General features: G+C 37.0%; 1 pseudogene; it reads right to left on the bottom strand.

The window, feature by feature from the left end:
* Positions 1-6,182: 6,182 nt before the first annotated feature.
* Positions 6,183-7,951, bottom strand: LOC141562157 (homeodomain-interacting protein kinase 1 pseudogene; annotated as a pseudogene).
* Between the last annotated feature and the right edge of the window lie 11,422 nt (positions 7,952-19,373).

The following is a 19,373-nucleotide window of genomic DNA, read 5'->3' as shown; positions in this document are numbered from 1 at the left end:
GAACAAATTAAAAACCCCCAGACAAACACAAAACTTGAAATTCAAAAAATAAAAGGTGAGATTAATAAAATTGAAAGTCAAAAAACTATTGAATTAATTAATAAAACTAAGAGTTGGTTTTATGAAAAAACCAACAAAATAGACAAACCCTTAGTAAACCTGATTAAAAAAAGGAAAGAGAAAAAGCAAATTGATAGACTTGAAAATGAAAAGGGTGAACTCACCACTAATGAAGAGGAAATTAGAACAATAGTTAGGAGCTACTTTGCTCAACTTTATGCCGATAAATTCGATAACTTAAATGAAATGGAATAATACCTTCAAAAATATAGCTTGCCCAGATTAACAGAGGAAGAAGTAAGTAGTCTAAATAGTCTCATCTCAGAAAAAGAAATAGAACAAGCTATTAACCAACTTCCTAAGAAAAAGTCCCCAGGACCAGATGGATTTACAGGTGAATTCTACCAAACATTTAAAGAACAACTAATTCCAATTCTATATAAACTATTTGAAAAAATAGGGATTGAAAGAGTTCTACCAAATTCCTTCTATGACACAGACATGGTACTGATACCTAAATCAGGTAGATCGAAAACTGAGAAAGAAAACTATAGACCAATTTCCTTAATGAATATTGATGCTAAAATCTTAAATAAGATATTAGCAAATAGACTTCAGAAAATCATCCCCAGGATAATACACTATGACCAAGTGGGATTTATACCAGGAATGCAGGGCTGGTTTAATATTAGGAAAACTATTAGTATAGTTGACCATATTAATAATCAAATTAATAAAAAACCATATGATCATCTCAATAGATGCAGAAAAGGCATTTGATAAAATCCAACATCCATTCCTACTAAAAACGCTTGAGAGTATAGGAATAAATGGACTATTCCTTAAAATAATAAGGAGCATATATTTAAAATCTTCAGTAAACATCATATGTAATGGTGATAAACTAGAACCTTTCCCTGTAAGATCAGGAGTGAAACAAGGTTGCCCACTATCACCATTACTATTCAATATAGTACTAGAAACTCTAACCTCGGCAATAAGGGCCGAGAAAAGATTCAAGGAATTAGAGTAGGAGAAGAGGAAACTAAATTATCACTCTTTGCAGATGACATGATGGTATACTTAGAGAACCCCAAAGACTCTGCTAAAAAGCTATTAGAAATAATTCAGAATTTTAGCAAAGTCACAGGATACAAAATAAATCCACATAAATCCTCAGCATTTTTATACATTACCAACACAATCCAACAGCAAGAGATACAAAGAGAAATTCCATTCAAAATAACAGTCGATAGTATAAAATATTTGGGAATATATCTACCAAAGGAGAGTCAGGAATTATATGAGCAAAATTACAAAACACTTGCCACAAAAATAAAGTCAGATTTAAATAATTGGAAAGACATTCAGTGCTCTTGGATAGGCCGAGCGAATGTAATAAAGATGACAATACTCCCCAAACTAATCTATTTATTTAGTGCTATACCAATCAGACTCCCAAGAAACTATTTTAATGACCTAGAAAAAATAACAACAGAATTCATATGGAAGAATAAAAGGTCGAGAATTGCAAGGGAACTAGTGAAAAAAAAGTCAGAGGGAGGTGGTCTAAGTGTACCTGATTTACAGCTATTTTATAAAGCAACAGTCACCAAAACCATTTGGTATTGGCTAAGAAATAGACTAGTTGATCAGTGGCATAGGTTAGGTTCACAGGGCAAGATAGTGAATAAAAATAGTAATCTAATATTTGACAAACCCAAAGATCCCAAATTTTGGGATAAGAATTCATTATTTGACAAAAACTGCTGGGAAAACTGGAAATTAGGATGGCAGAAACTAGGCATGGACCCACATTTAACACCACATACTAAGATTAGATCAAAATGGGTCCAAGATTTAGGCATAAAGAATGAAATCATAAATAAATTGGAGGAACATGGGATGGTTTACCTCTCAGACTTGTGGAGGAGGAAGGAGTTTGTGTCCAAGGGAGAACTAGAGACCATTATTGATCACAAAATAGAACATTTTGATTACACCAAATTAAAAAGTTTCTGCACAAACAAAACTAATGCAAACAAGATTAGAAGGGAAGTAACAAATTGGGAAAAAAAATTTACAATTAAAGGTTCTGATAAAGGCCTCATCTCCAAAATATACAGAGGATTGACTTTATATTAAAAGAAATCAAGCTATTCTCCAATTGATAACTTGTCAAAGGATATGAACAGACAATTTTCAGATGATGAAATTAAAACTATTTCCACTCATATGAAAGAGTATTCCAAATCACCATTGATCAGAGAAATGCAAATAAAGACAACTCTGAGATATCATTACACACATGTCAGATTGGCTAAGATGACAGGAACTAATAACGATGAATGTTGGAGGGGCTGTGGGAAAACTGGGACACTGATGCATTGTTGGTGGAGTTGTGAAAGAATCCAACCATTCTGGAGAGCAATCTGGAATTATGCCCAAAAAGTTATCAAAATGTGCATACCCTTTGGCCCAGCCATACTACTACTGGGCTTATACCCCAAGGAACTACTAAAGAAGTGAAAGGGACCTGTATGTGCCAAAATGTTTGTGGCAGCCATTTTCATAGTGGCTAGGAGCTGGAAGATGAATGGATGACCATCAATTGGAGAATGGTTGGGTAAACTATGGTATATGAATGTTATGGAATATTATTGTTCTATAAGAAATGACCAACAGGAGAAATACAGAGAGGCTTGGAGAGACTTACATCAACTGATGCTGAGTGAAACGAGCAGAACCAGAAGATCATTATACACTTCAACAATGATACTGTACGAGGATGTATGCTGATGGAAGTGGATTTCTTCAACATAGAGAAGAGCTAATCCAATTCCAATTGATTAATGATGGACAGAACCAGCTACATCCAGAAAAGGAACACTGGGAAATGAATGTAAACTGTTATTTTTACCTTCTGAATCCAATTCTTCCTGTGCAACAAAAAATTCGGTTCTACACACATATATTGTATCTAGAATATACTGTAATATATTTAACATATATGACTGCTTGCCATCTGGGGGAGGGGGTTGGGGGAGGAAGGGAAAAAATCTGAATAGAAGTAAGTGCAAGGGATAATGTTATAAAAAATTACCCATGCATATGTATTGTCAAAAATATGTTATAATTATAAAATAAAATAAAAATTTTTAAAAAATGGTATTTACACACATATATTGTATCTAGGTTATACTGTAACATATGTAAAATGTATGGGATTGCCTGTCATCAATGGGAGGGAGTAGAGGGAGGAAGGGGTTAATTTGGAAAAATGAATACAAGGGATAATGTTATAAAAAAAATTACTCATGTATATGTACTGTCAAAAAAATTTATAATTATAAAATTAATAAAAAGAAAAATTGTTTGCTTTTCTCTGTGTATCTATGTCTGCTTTGCATTGCTTTTGTTCTGTGTTAAAAGTTAGCAAGCTCATAAGAGATAAGAATTCGGCCTCTGTGTTACAGGCTTAGAAAAATATTAGGTAGGCTGAATTTTGGGAATTGAAATAGTAATTCTTTCAGAGTAACTCAGAATATATCAGTAATTTGGGAACTAGTTTTGGGCCTCTCAAGAAAACAAAATCTTTTTTTCTTTTTCTCTCCCTCTGCCTTTGGATGCAGCTTTGCAGGAAAGAGGAAAGATGGGGGGGAAATGAAAACATAGATTGAAAGTTTGGAAAGTTTTGAGAAAATAGAAGGACAGTGGCTATCACTCCAGGGAGAAAGAGCTGTTATCTTACCCAGTGCTTCCTGGATGAAGAGGGCTCCCCCTGGAACTTGAGGGTGGGTAGCTCCTCCCATTGTTCAGGGAGCAGCAGCCGGGTAGAGACATATCTCCAAGCTCACTCCAATCCAGTGACCTTTCTCCTGCTGGATACAGCCTGAACACAACAGTGGAGTGGGAGAGGGGCTCAAACACAGATTTCTCCCCCAGAACATTACAAAGAGACTGGTGGCCTTGGACCTCCGAGAATGGTGGGATCCTCATAATGGCCATGTGGTTGGGGGCAGGGGTGAAGAAGAGACACTTCCTCCTATGGGGAATAGAGGGAGATAAGGAGAAGAACTTACAAGAATATGTGAATTCTTTTTCTGTATTTTATTTTCATTATTTCTATGTTTTGCCTATGAGCTGTATACTATAAGCAGACCCATATTTACTTGAGCCTTGGCCAGCTGTAGCCATATTTACTTAACCTGAGCTGATGACATTTATCAGTATTTGACATATATCGATATTTAGTCTATTAGCTGGACCACTATCTGCTTGATGAAGCCTGAAGGCCTGATTTTCTGTTTCCTAAACATGAGGAGATTTTGGGAAAACAGAAACCTTTCATTCCAATCTCTCCAAACAACAACATGCCTTTTCCTCCCCTTCTCAATACTCTCTTACTTGTGATGTAATTTCTTGGATATATAAGCTATGTATCTTTACTATTTCTTTAGCCCTCCTACTGAGAGCTTTCCCTTTCTTATCTCGATGGGATGGCTCATCCACTGCAGGTTTTCAATATACAACTTTTATGCCTTCTACTGAGTGATCTCTGAGTAGTCATTTTGGTTAAGGGTCTTCTACATTCCTCAGACTCCCATGTGTCTCTTAGTTCCAATCTAGCTTTCTGTCAAGAGAAAAGGGATTACAAATTTCTTGGAAATCATCTTTTGTTTATGGAAGCAATTTTCTTGTCCAGAGTTCCTCGTTCCTTGGTCCTGCTATCCCTAAAAATGATGCGACAAAAAGAGGACTTTTTGCTTGAAATGCAAGTAATCTCCATGGGAGAATTTTGCTTGCAGCCCAGACTCAGTCTGGGTGCCCACTATGTTTTAGAGATAGAGTGAGAGGAAAGGAGGAATACAGATATTATTCCCAGAAGAATACTGTGCAAACAGCTCAAAAACCAGATTGGTTCTGAGAGCCCTGAAAAGGTTAAGGTTCCGTTTGATAGCCAGATTATGTATAGTTTTCAGGGTTCCAATGTTTGGGGTTCCAGTTCTCAGGGTTCCCGGTCAAGGAGCCACATGATTAGAATTAGATAAGGGGTACCAAAATGAAATTAGGGTTTATTGGGGTCTAGTGGCAGATTTGGGGTACAAGCAGTCAAATAGAGCTCTCCTGCAACCCCTTTGGATTCAGTGCAGGCATACAGAGTAAAGTGAGGTCTAGTAGCATCTCAAGAGTTCTCTGTAAAATAATTTACATACCCAAAAACATAGATTGATAAAAGAGGTTTATTTAGGGGTTTGCAAGTAAGGTTAAAGGTAGAAAGACTCCAGGGCCAGGGCTGGCCATGGCCAGGCATGAACCCTTGACATAGCCTGAGTATGCTATGTTTGGGGCTCCTGAAAAGAATGGTCTCCAGGTTTGTCCTTTTTTATAATTGGGAGGAGGGCTTTTGGTAATCTTGAAAGGGGCCTATGGATGGAGTCTCAAGGTGGGCTCCTGGCTGGTTTCAGCCAGGATTAAAATTTGAAAAGAATTCAATGGGTATTTAGATAAGGAAGTGTTTGTGCTGTGGTTGGGGGGTTGGGGAAACCTGAGGAGAATGAGGTCTTAGACAGTCCAAGTTAGCTCAGATACCATGGGTGCTGGGAGACCCCGGATATCTCCCACTGGGATTAATGGGGGCTGGGAATTACAAAGGAATCTAAACCCACATCACCTTCATCCTCTTCAGCTTCCTGTATAAAATAAGGAGGATTACATTGTGCTAGCTCTTTTTGTAGTGTAGGTAACTTCTTTATTTCTTTGTAATTAAAGCTTTTTATTAAAAAAAAAAAAAATTGCATACGCAATTTTTCAACATTGACCCTTGCAAAACCTTTTGCTGCAAATTTTCCCTTCCTTCCCCTCAACCCCTTTCCTAAATGACAGGTAGTCCAATATATTAAATATTCTTAAGTACGTTAAAATATATGTTAAATCCAATATCTGTATACATATTTATACACTCATCTTGCTGTACAAGAAAATAGGAACAAGAAGGAAAAAAAAATCTGAGAAAGAAAATAAAATGCAAGCACACAATAACAGAAAGCACATAAATGAATGTTCCCTATTTGCCTCTTAAAGTGTTAGGATTATTACTAGGTAAGATGATGATAGGCTGAGGCTGATCTTGCACAGGGACCAGGGGATTATAGGAAGAGTTAGTACCAAGTGAGCTGCTCCCAATCAATGAGTAGACTTGAGTAGATAAGACATCCAATGTAGAGACAGTTTTGGCCTGAGCTGGGGCCGGCTGCTTGTTCTTCTTGGAGGAGAGGGAACTTGACTGTTGCTGCCTGACAACATGATCTACTCCAACATTGAGTGGCTGAGCTGTGCCAGAGTCTCGTGGTTCATCAGCAGAGAGGGATGCTGCATAAGGCTACTGTACTGGCTGCCATGTGAGTGCCCATTCCTCCAGTCCCCCAGCTGCTGGCCACACCCCATGGCCTCTGGAATGATCACAGTAGGCTGAACAGAACTGTGTAGAGCGACCCTAGGTAACTGCTGCCAAGTTGGAGATAAGAGGATCTTCTGGGTTCCTCCAGGCCAGGCTTGCAGTACAGAGGCAGTGTTTTCAACCAGCTCTGGCTGGCTTGCTACACAACTCAGAGTAAAAGGCACAGCATACTGTGAAATATATCTGACAAAAGAATTATCTTGATAGGATAAAAAATAGGGGTTCAAGCCCCCTCATTTCTAGGATAATAGGAATTGAACCTGTATTAAAAAATCAAAACTCTTTGTGCTCCCATTACACCATATCCTAGTAAGGTAAGCTAAATAAGCTATCCGGTCCATTCCCCCAAAATTGTGGTTCACACCCTTCCCATACTGATGTCCCCTATGGAGTCATCATTTTATCACTGAGCATTCTCATCAGCACATGCCTTACCTTATTCAGCAGCCACTGATTCAAATTCACAATTTGAATAGGTTTAGAAATTAATACACCAGCAATCATTGCCATAATAACCTTTCCAAACACCCATGTACTACTGAAGCTGGTGGTTGCTTGAGGATGGAGAGCTGCTGCCATTAGTTGTGGACAGCTTCCCTGGGTGAGGACTCCTGACTGGATCTCTCATGGCTGAGCAGCAGGTGCCTGGGGTACCATTGGCACAGCATTCTCCATCCTCCCAGGGAATCCAGAATGCTGGGCAGATGCCTGGAGTCCAGTTTGAAAAGCAGGTGGACACACAACGAAAGTCTGCAGGAATGGATCAGTCTGAGTGCAAATGGCAGTATTTCCAGGCTGCAAAGAGACACTCTGCTGGGCAACTCCTGCAATAGGTGCTGCCTATGATGGATACAGAGCAGGCTGGTAATTCAGCAGGGTGACATCCAAATCAGCCAGAGAGACTGTAGCTGCTACTGCAGTAGAATTGGATGTTAAAACACTGGCGAGACTGTGCCCGGGATTGAGCTGGTTGCTGAAGGTCATGGTTAGATTTGTGCTTGTGTTGGGGGCAAAATGGGTGGTCAAAGGGTTCTTGATCTGTTTCACTGGATCATCCATGTGCCCTGTCCTTCGGCAGATCTCCATATTCTGAAAGCATGACAAAACATGATTGCTGGGTGGGAAATCCAAAAGATGAGTCATTGTCACAAATGGGTGGTTGAGGGTTTTCCATGGAGTAGCTCTCTTATCTGCATCAATTGTCAGCATCTTCTTCAACAAATCAATGAACTCTCTTCCATCTGCTTTTTCTGCCCACATATCCGTTCCCTCTAAGTCTGTAGACATATTCACCTGGGCCATGTCATCTAAACAGTTGAATATGTACTTGTGGGTGTCTCTTGATTTGATTCCTGTTTCCCATTCATGCTCCTCTGGTGTCTTTAGTCTCCACAGTGGGTAACCCAAACGAGGATCTCTGTTGAAAAACATGCTTGTTTTTGTTCCTGCACTCAGAAGGTATTCTGATGGTAGGCCTTGTGTTTGTGAAATGTAACAAATCTACTCATATTCTGAAGCCCCGGCATAGAGAGGCCAGCCCAGAAACAACTCCGCTATCACACAGCCCAAGGACCACATATCAATAGCCTCCCAAAACGGCAGTCCAAGAATGATTTCAGGAGCCCTGTACCAGGGTGTCTGTATGTAGGAGGAGCACACAGCTTTGGATACATGCCTGGCAGAGCCAAAGTCAATGACCTTGAGGCGGTATGGCTGCTGCACAGGATCCACCAGCATGATGTTTTCTGGCTTTAGGTCGGTGTGGATCAGGCCAAGGTTCTTGAGCTTCCTCAGAGCTGTGGCCACCTGGTGAAGGATGGGCCGGATGTACTTGAGCTGCAGTGGACGAAACTTGTTCTGCTTTAGGAAATCATGCAGGTTCTGTTCCAACATCTCAAACACCAGGCAGGTGTGATTCTGGTGCTGGAAGCACTCATAAAAACGGACAACATTGGATTTGTCAGCATCGTCCCTGTTTAGGAGGGAAAGGATGTTCACCTCAATGTGGCCCTGTCTGGCATAGACAGGATGGTTTTTCAAGATCTTAATGGAGACAATTTCCTTGGTACTCTGCTTCCAGCACTTGGCCACCTGCCCAAATGTCCCCCGGCCCAAGAACTCTAGGACTTGGTAACTGTTTGTCATGGAGTAAAGGATTTCATGCTTGACCAGCTGGTAATGCCCTTCTCTGCTGGAACTGCTGGTCGTGGTGGTCACGGTGGTGGTTGTGGCAGCAGGATCCACCAGATTCCTGTTCTGCAGCATGAGAGGGGGATGTTCTTCTGTGATTTGCATGTTACCATTGCTGTCCACCTCCTCACTTTTTCTCTTCAATCTACATTTTTGATAAGGCTCCAGCAGAGAAACATTGCCTCTGTGAGTGAGGGTCCGGCTGCTCTGGAAGCACCCCCAGTGTCACCTGGTGAGAGGAGTTAACTTGCCCCTTTGTGGCTGAGATGTTCTTGCTGTAGGTAGAATACTTTTTGTTGCTGCTCTGTCCTGAAACATCCCAGCCAGAAGGATCTATTTTCCGTTCCTTTGCACTGCAGAAGGCACTTGATGAGACTGACGGGTTGGAGAAAACCTGCCGCTGTGAGGGCATGCCCCACCAGTGAATTATGTTCAGCATCTTTTTCATGTTCCCATACCTTCTGTCCATTTTAACTGGGAAAATTTTGGAAGTTTCTAGCAGACACTTGTACTGGTGCTCTCTCTCTCTCTCTGTCTCTTCTGTCTCTTCTCTCTCTCTTCTCTCTTTCTGTTATTTTAGCCAGTCTTCTAGGTATCATATGATATCTGAAATCTTTTTCCATTTTTATTTCTCTAATCAAAAATGATTTAGAGAAAATTTTCATCTATTCTGATGTTCTATTTTCTCCAAATTGCAATGATATCCTAGGAACAGACCTCTTGTGGACCTTCTACAGCCAGCCTTAGTTTTAGTTTCAGATCAATAATCCCAAAACACAGCCAGAATTTCAAGTCCAGATCTTCTATTTGACCCAATGCAGACTGACTTTCCCATTCAATGTTGGCTCCTTAGATCCTCCCAGAGAATCCAGGAGCTTGTGACAACTCCTTACAGAACCAATGAGCAAACTATTGTAAAGGTGTGGATTCTTTTAAAAGGGTGAACTCTGAATTCACAGAATTAGAGAATTGTTAAGTACCACACAACCAAGTTAGCAACTAGTAATACTCCTAATAAGAGTTGTGGAAACACTGGTACTTTGTAATCTAAAGAATTATAGAAGTATGATCTAACACTAATTTAAATGTTTTCATATGTACTTCATTATATTTTCTGTTTTATAAATCATTATTCTTCTTTTCCATTCTGGAGCTTTTAATTCTTTGTATTTTTTAGACAGATATATATATATATATGTTTGTTTGTTTTTTTTACCCAAACTCTATCCACAGTGGTTTTATGCTCTTTATGCCCTTCCCTCAGGAATCATAGTGGAATACAGAAGTGAAGACTGAAGGAAATAGAGTCCTGATAGCCAGCATTGCAGCCTGAAAAGAAACATGTGTTCTCGAGGTAAAGCTCTTGACAAGTCTGAGGGTCTATTGGCTAGGTCAAGACAGACCCTAAGGGATTAGCTCCCCTAAATTTGTTTTTGGTGTGGACTGCTGTTGACCCCAAAGATAAAGGACTTTTCCTGAGGAGGCTCTCGGGTGTCTATGGAGGCATGAAGGTAACAAAAAACCTCAACCTAGGCATGAGGGTGACATAGGGCCTCCACCAACACCTGGACCATGTCCAGGGTGGTATAGAAGCAGTCCAACAGTTTGCATCAGGACATTAACTAGGGAATGCAACACTGGGATGAACTTCCCAGATATAAAAGGAAAGAAAACGGGAAGGATGTGTTTCCCAGGACTATTTGGGTTTATCAGACTTAAATCTGTATGTAAAAGAAGAAAATAGAGATTGTGTTAGTCTCTGTGTGTATGTCTGCTTTGCACTGCTTATGTATTGTGTTAAAAGTTAGCAGGCTCATAAGATATAAGAATTCGGACTCTGTGTTACAGGCTTAAAAAAATATCAGACTGAATTGTGGGAATTGGAAATAGTAATTCTTTCAGAGTAACTCAGAATGTCTTGGTAATTTGGGAACTAGTTTTAGGCTTCTCGAGATAAGAAAATCTTTTTTTTTTTTCTTTTTCTCTCTCTCTCCCTCTGGAAGCAGCTTTGCAGGAAGGGGGAAAGAAGGGGAAAAATGAAAACATAGATTGAAAGTTTGGAAAGTTTTGAGAAAATAAAAGAACAGTGGCTATCACTCCTATAAACAAGTTACTGTTAACCAAGCTCAGCTAGAGGAAAAAAAATGTTTAAGATGATGCAAAAATTGGTGCTTAAGTCTTTCCTGGCTTACTAAGGAAAAGAAGTTTGAATGGAATATCTATGTAGATTTTAGGAAATTTCACAAACTAAAGTACTGTTTGATTTTAAAATAACTTTAAATTACTATGTGTGTTAAGATTGACACAAGAAATTGTAGATATTTGAAGGGAGGAATAAAAATAGAGTAATAGAGATAAATAGCTGAACAGGGGGGCTCTCTGACCTGTTGGACCTGTAGGAAACCTTGGCATGTTTCTAAAAATTGTGCCAGGAGAAGAAAGAAAAAATCATTATTAGCAAGTTTGCTTTTGTGGAATTAGAAAACAGAAAGTTGAAGAAGGCTAAACTGAGTAATAGTTTGTCTGCAACATTTGATTAAGAGTTTTGGAAAGTTATATTTTAAAGGGGTAGTATAATTTAGAAATTGGGGGAAATAATTTTACTGTTGCTTTGTACATGTTAGATTTATTAAGAAGATAAAAATCTTAAAAATTGTTTGAATATTGTAGCCTTTACAACTGAAGAGAAAAACTTTTCTTTTTTTTTTTTTTTAACTATTTGTTTTGACTACAAATTTAAATAAATGTTATTAAAGAAAATGGCAGTAGCCTACCTTAGGGGAGGGGGGTTATGTTTGTATCGCCCTACTTAAATGATATGTTGCTTTCTAGAAGTATTCGGTAATTTGCAAAGTATATTATGAGTTTTATGAAATTTGGTTCAAAAATAAATTGCAAATATTAAAATTTAAAGTTTTTTTTTAAAGGTGATTTAAAGACAAGGGAAAAGAGAGATTGATTTACAAAAGCAATTAATAGTTTAAATGCAGCATCTAGTAAGAAGGCTTACAGAGAGATAGGACAGGAAAATGAAGGTGATTTAAGAAGATTGTAGGAGCAGATGATTTCAAGAAGAAATCAGTGGGAAAGTGAAAGAACTGATTGAAATGGTAATCACAGAGAGAAGGCTGTGAGATGTGATGTGTTTTTGCAGAGGAAGAGCAGCAAGCAGCAGTGGAAAGCTGCAGTTGCTTTTAAGTGAATAAAACAAACTGTGATTTAAAGGGACAGGCTGCCCTTAAAAGATGTTAACTGAATATTTATTTCTTTAGATAAATAATGGTTAAGAATATTAAAGGATATGATCAAAAATGTGATATATAATTTGAAAGGGTTATTTCAAAAAAGTTTAATTGATATTTTCAAGAAATTTTCAGATTCTTTTATGTGAAAATAGGAAGTTTTAATTAACTATATTCATGCCAATTATCTGAAAGGGCCTCCAAGAATAATAGTTTTTGCCTTTGTCCTTTTGAAAATGTTTTTGTTGTGAACAGTATGTAGTTTGGGATTTTTCTGTGTAATGGGTATTTTAAAAGCAAAATGATTGGTATAATATTCAACTTATTCAAGATTCAGCATCTACTTAAGTCTGTTGAGAATTTTGTGAATTTCTGGGGATAAGTTTATTATTGTTACTGATAAAAGGTTATGGTAAATAGCTGTTTGAGATTTATCTGAAACTTTGGAGATAAAATTCTTTGGGCTTGTAATTAATACTATTTGGGAGTTTTAAAGCTCCACTCTCTGATGTGGTAAAGGTTGAGTTTTAACTGCTTTTGTTATGTTATAGTTATGTCCCTGCATTGTTTTCTTCCTGTGACTGATTTCTATGATCAGAACAATAGTTAATAAGAACTAGTAATGCAATTCAATTATGTCATACCTTGTTATTTCCAATCTGGAGATATGTAATCATTATATTCTAAATACTTAGGCAAATAAGTATATAGCCTGGACATCTGTCTGTTACTGGATATTTGTGTTTTGTTTTTAAAAGGTTTCTAAATGATAAGAGGATATTAACAAGGGTCTGTGAAATCTAACTGCTGTTTTATTTATTGGGAATATAGCTGACAGCCGTTTGCCTGCCTTGTGAAGCCCACTCGGCTCCTGGCTCTTCACATTTGGCAGCAGTCTGGTAAATCAAGTCTTTCTGTCTCAGACTGTTCTAACGTTGTTAGATTTGGTTTTTTGTTGTTCAAGATTTTGGTCAAATTACAGATTTTTGAACTTCTTCTGAGACATGGACCTGCCCATGTGAAGCTTAGATTGACACCACACCCACACCCCAGCATGGTTTGAGTGTCCTTGCCCATTTCTCAGCCTGAAGTAGCTAAGATTGGGACAATCACCCATGTTCCTAATGTAATTTGGACTGATTTGAGGGAAGTGGGAAAGTGTTTCATGAATTATTATTAAAATTACAACTGTATTACTATGTATTTAAGATTTGGGATGGGAAATTGTTAAAATTGGTAACTGTTGCTGTTAAGGAAGTTATATTATGTTTATAATATCTATGTTCACTTGAGAATATGTAATTGTTTGAGGGATTTTTTATTTTTTATTTTAGGAAACTCCTCCTGTACAAGTCTGTTATGTATAGGAACTTTAATTCACTTTTGGGATTTATGTGTGGTATGTTTATTTGACTATTTTACTTTGTTTTTGGATGATTCCTTTCCATGAGGAAAATAAAAGGATGAGAAAAGATAGGGAACTAGGGAAACTGGTGGATTTTTCTGAAAATACCTAAAAGAGTGGGAACCCTTAATTTTCTGTTCACTTTGCCTTAGGTACTTCTGCCTCACTCCCTATTTCACCAGTTCAGATTCAATTGGAAGTCCTTAAGCAGTCCTTTTTGTTTTTACTATGTTTTAGCTTTGAAAGCCCTTATTCTGTGGAACTGCACTGGCAGACTCAACACCTGTCTTGGGACTGGCAGTCTCCAGCCCTGTCACCTCAGTTGCTTAATTGGTATCTCAGCATTTTCAATAACATTGCAGTTTTGAGATCAACCCTTTAAAGTTTGAGGTTTGCCTACCTTGGTCTAACTGTGCATGGTCTGATAGCTCTGCTCAGAAATCTGTATTCTACTGGCAGCCCTGTCTGTCCCTTTGGGAGGAGACAGGTGGAGTTACTTCAAGCTTTACCCTTCTCCCCTGGACTGGGGTACTCCTCTGAATGGGCAATATGAGTGCTTTGAGCCCTGCTACTTCCTATATAAGCAAAAGCTGATTTACGTGCACGAATAACTGAAGACCATCTAACACAGTGAATGCTCCATCTCAAACTGGATTCTCTGGCTGAGATGACGGCTTTTGTACTGCTGATAACTCTGAGGTTTTCAGGGAGAGACTTGCCCTTGCCATAAGTTCTTGCATTTTTTAGTTTTATTTTTAATTTATTTGCTTCCCATTGGGTTGGCTAAAATTATGGTGCTGAGAGACCACACAGGTATCTAAGGGAGGTAATTCAATAATTCAAATCTTCAGAAGGAGAGTGTGTAATATTGTGCCTCAGTTTCCCTAGATTGTCATCTTTGTTCATTTATCTTTGTACTTTTTTGTCTGCCAAATGCCAATCTTTTCTGTGATAACTGTTTCTAAGCTAGTTGTTGGCAGCAATTTTTATGGTATGAACTTATTGCAATCAGTGGTTTTATGATATTGCCAATATGTCTACCCTGTAAAATTACATCAGTAACCAGAATACTTCTAGGGTCCCTATCAAAATATTGCATATAGAGCATGCTATTAAAATGATGATCCTTCAGAGAAAAGGCTGGAATACATTAGAGAAGGATAATCTTGATGGTGAACTTGATAAGCAGTGTATAGATATGTTAATTGATTTTGAGCAGTGTGTAAGTTCTTCATAGAAATATGGTAAAAATCATTTGCATATTACAAGGGGGGAGTTGTGGGGAATAGAGCAAGAAAAGGTAAATAACTTACGAGAATATGTGAATTCTTTTTTTTGTATTTTATTATCATTATTTCTGTGTTTCCACTATAACCTGTATAATATGTGCAGGCCCATATTTACTTGAGCCTTGGCCAGCTATAGCCATATTTACTTAAACTGAGCTGATGACATTTATAGATATTTAGTCTATTAGCTAGACCACTATCTGCCTGATCAAGGCCAAAGGCCTGATTTTCTGTTTCCTAGAAATGAGGAGATTTTGTGAAACAGAAACCTTCCATTCCAATCGCTCCAATTAGCTGCCTTTCCCTCCCCTTCTCAATGCTCTCTTACTTGTGATGTAATTTCTTGTATAAAATCTATGTATCTTTACTACTTCTTTAGCCCTCCTACTGAGAGCTTTCTCTTTCTTATCTCTTGATGGGACAGCTCATCTTCCAAGTGTTTTCAATAAACAACTTTTCTGTCTTCTACTGAGTGATCTCTGAGTTTTCTTTGAGTATGGGTCTTTTACATACCTCACAGCAAGCAATCTAATATATGTTAAAGGTGTGTAAATCTTCTATACATATTTCCACAATTAGGTCAGGATCACTTTTAAACACAATAGGACTAAGGAACTTGGTATGCAGCCAAGAATAACTTACCCAGCAAAAATGAGCATCGTTTTCCAGGGAAGAAGATGGACATTTAGTGAAATAAATGAATTCCATCTGTTCTTGATGAAAAAATCATACCTACATAAAATGTTTGATCTTCAAATACAGAACTCAAGAGATTTCTAAAAAGGTAAAAAGAAATCTTGGGAACTATACTTCTGCCATAAAAAATATGTAAAGAACATATGTATAATTTGTCCTAGAAACTAAAGGTGGAAAGTAAATTGTATCATAAAAAAGTGTAAAGAGGTGGTACTACACCTCATGAAGAGGGAAAGGTAACCTATTATATCTGAGAGAAAAAAAGGAGGGAGCTGAACATAGTGTGTGTCAATAGACATATTTGATTTATGGTGAAACTGCTTTCACTTCATTGAAAAGTGAGAGGGAAGGAGGAAGCTAAGGGGAAGGGAATACAGAAATTGTGAGGAAAAGGGGTAAAATAAGGGGAGGAACTTTAAGGTGGGGGAGGGATATTAAAATGGGAGGGCTGCATGACACAAGTGGGGCCCATAAGTTTAATACTGGGAATGGGGTTCAGGGGGGAAGAGGGGAAAATGCATAATCTGGGGATAATATGATGGTAGGAAACACAGAATCAGTAATTTTAACTGTAAATGTGAATTGGATGAACTTCCCATTAAGCAGAGTCAGATAGCAGACTGGATCAAAAGTCAGAACCCTACAATATGTTGCTTACAGGGAAAACATTTAAAGCAGGGAGATACTTACAGAGTAAAGCTAAAAGTCTGGAGCAGAATCTATTATGCTTCAAGTGAAGTCAAAAAAGCAGGGCCTTATCTCAGATCAATCAAAAGCAAAAATTGATCTAATCAAAAGAAATAAGGAAGGAAACTATATCTTACTAAAGGGTAGCATAGAAAATGAAGCCACATCAATACTAAACATATATGCACCAAGTGGTATAGCATCTAAATTCCTAAAGGAGAAGTTAAGGGAGTTGCAAGAATGCTACTACTGGGCTTATATCCCAAAGAAATACTAAAGAGGGAAAGAGACCTCTATGTGCCAAAATGTTTGTGGCAGCTCTTTTCATAGTGGCTAGAAACTGGAAAATGAGTGGATGTCCATCAATTGGAGAATGGTTGCAAATTATGGTATATGAAGGTTATGGAATATTATTGTTCTGTTAGAAATGACCAGCATGATGAATACAGGGAGGTTTGGAGAGGCTTACATGAACTGATGCTGAGTGAAATGAGCAGAAACAGAAGATCACTATCCATTCAACAACAATACTGTATGAAGAGATATTCTGGTGGAAGTGGATATCTTGAACATAAAGAAGATGCAACTCATTTCAAGTTGATCAATGATGGACAGAAACAACTACACCCAGAGAAGGAACACTGGCAATTGAATGTAAACTGTTAGCACTACAGTCTTTCTACCCAGGTTACTTATACCTTCAGAATCCAATTTTTAACATGCAACAAGAAAATTGGATTTACACATATATATTTTATCTAGGTTATATTGTAATACATGTAAAATGTATGGGATTGCCTGTTATCTAGGGGAAGGAGGGGAAAATTTGGAAAAATGAATACAAGGTATAATGTTATAAAAAAATTCCTCATGCATATGTACTATGAAAAAAATATATAATGATAAAGTTAATTAAAAAAAAAGAGAGTTGCAAGAATAAATAGACAACAAAACTATAATAGTGGGAGATCTCAAACTTGCACTCTCAGAATTAGATAAATCAAACAACAAAACAAATAAGAAAGAAATTAAAGAGGTAAATAGATCAATAGAAAAATTAGGTATGATAGATCTTAGGAGAAAAGTGAATGGTAATAGAAAGGAATATACTTTCCTCTCAGCAGTTCACGGAAACTATACAAAAATAGACCATATATCTCAAATTTAAATGCAGGAAAGCAGAAATAGTAAATGCTATCTTCTGAGATCACAATGCAATAAAAACTACATTCAACAAGAATTTACGGATAAATAGACCGGAAAGTAATTGTAAACTAATCTCATCTTAAAGAATGATTGGGTGAAACAGCAAATTATAGAACCAATTAATAATTTCATCCAAGATAATGACAATGATGAGACATCATACCAAAATCTGTGGGATACAGCTAAAGCAGGAATAAGGGGAAATTTTATATCTTTAGAGGCTTACTTAAATAAAATAGAGAAAGAGAAGATCAATGAATTGGTCTTGCACCTTAAAAAGGTAGAAAAAGACCAAATTAAAGCCCCCAAGCAAATACTAAACTTGAAATTCTAAAATTAAAAGGAGAAATCAATAATATTGAAAGTTTTAAAAAAACTATTGAATTAATAAATAAAACTAAGAGTTAGTTTTATGAAAAAAAACTATAAAATAGATCAGAAAAAGGAAAGAGGAAAATCAAATTGTTAGTCTAAAAAGTGAAAAGGGGGGTCTTTCCACCAATGAAGAGGAAATTAGAGAAATAATGAGTTACTTCGCCCAACTTTATGCTAATAAATTTGATAACTTAAATGAAATGAATGACTACCTCCAAAAATATAGGCTTCCAAGAGTAACAGAGGAGGAAGTAAATTGCTTAAATAGTCCCATTTCAGAAAAAGAAATAGAACAAGCTATTAATCAACTCTCTTACAAAACCAAATGGATTTACATGTGAATTCTACCAAACATTTAAAGAGCAATTACCCCAATGTTATATAAACTATTTGAAAAAATAGGGAATGAAGGAGTCCTACCAAACTCCTTTTATGACAAAGACATGATACTGATACCTAAACCAGGTAGGTTGAAAACTGAGGATGAAAAATATAGACCCATTTCCTTAATGAATATTGAGGCTAAAATCTTAAATAAGATGTTAGCAAAAAGACTACAGAAAATCATGCCCAGGATATTACACCATGATCAAGTACGATTTATACCAGGAATGCAAGGCTGCTATAATATTAGTAAAACTATTAGTATAATTGACCATATTAATAATCAAATTCACAATAACCATATGATCATCTCAATAGATGCAGAAAAAGCATTTGATAAAATCCAACATGCATTCCTACTAAAAACACTTGAGAGTATAAGAATGAATGGATTATTCCTTAAATAATCAGCAGCATATATTTAAAATTATCAGTAAGCATCATATGTAATGGCGATATACTGGAACCTTTCCCAGTAAGATCAGGAGTTAAAAACAAGGTTGCCCACTATCACCATCACTATTCAATATTGTATTAGAAATGCTAGTCTCAGCAATAAGAGTCGAGAAAGAGATTCAAGGAATTAGGGTAGCTAATGAGGAAATGAAACTATCACTCTTTGCAGATGATATGATGGTATACTTCAAGGACCCCAGTTATTCTAATAAAAAGTTATTAGAAATAATTCACAACTTTAGCAAAGTTGCTGGATACAAAATAAATCCAGATAAATCCTCAGCATTTTTATACATCACCAACAAAATCCAACAGCTGGACATACCAAGAGAAATGCCATTCAAAACAACTGTCAAGTGTATTAAATATTTGGGAATCCATCTACCAAAGAAAAGTCAGGAATTATATGAGCAAAATTACAAAACAATGGCCACAAAAATAAAGTAAGATATAAATAAATGGAAAGACATTAAGTGCTCTTGGATGGGCTGAGCAAATATAAGCTGACAATACTCCCTAAACTAATTTATTTATTTAGTGCTATACCAATCAGACTCCCAAGAAGCTATTTTAATGACCTAGAAAAAATAACAACAAAATTCATATGGAAGAACAAAAGGTCGAGAATTTCAAGGAAATTAATGAAAAAAAAAAATCAAATGAAGGTGGCCTAGCTGTACCTGATCTAAAACTATATTATAAAGAAGCAGTCACCAAAACCATTTGGTATTGCCTAAGAAACAGACTAGCAGATCAGTGGAATAGGTTACGTTCACAGGACAAAATAGCAATCTATTGTTTGACAAACCAAAAGATCCCAACTTTTGGGATAAGAATTCATTATTTGGCAAAAACTGTTGGGAAAAGTGGAAATTAGTATGGCAGAAATTAGATATGGACCCACACTTAACACCATATACCAA

Source organism: Sminthopsis crassicaudata, chromosome 3, assembly GCF_048593235.1.
Source record: "Sminthopsis crassicaudata isolate SCR6 chromosome 3, ASM4859323v1, whole genome shotgun sequence".
In the NCBI taxonomy this organism is placed as follows: Eukaryota; Metazoa; Chordata; class Mammalia; order Dasyuromorphia; family Dasyuridae; genus Sminthopsis; species Sminthopsis crassicaudata.
Note: the sequence above shows the minus strand (reverse complement) of the source record. Positions and strands in the feature narration are given on the sequence as shown.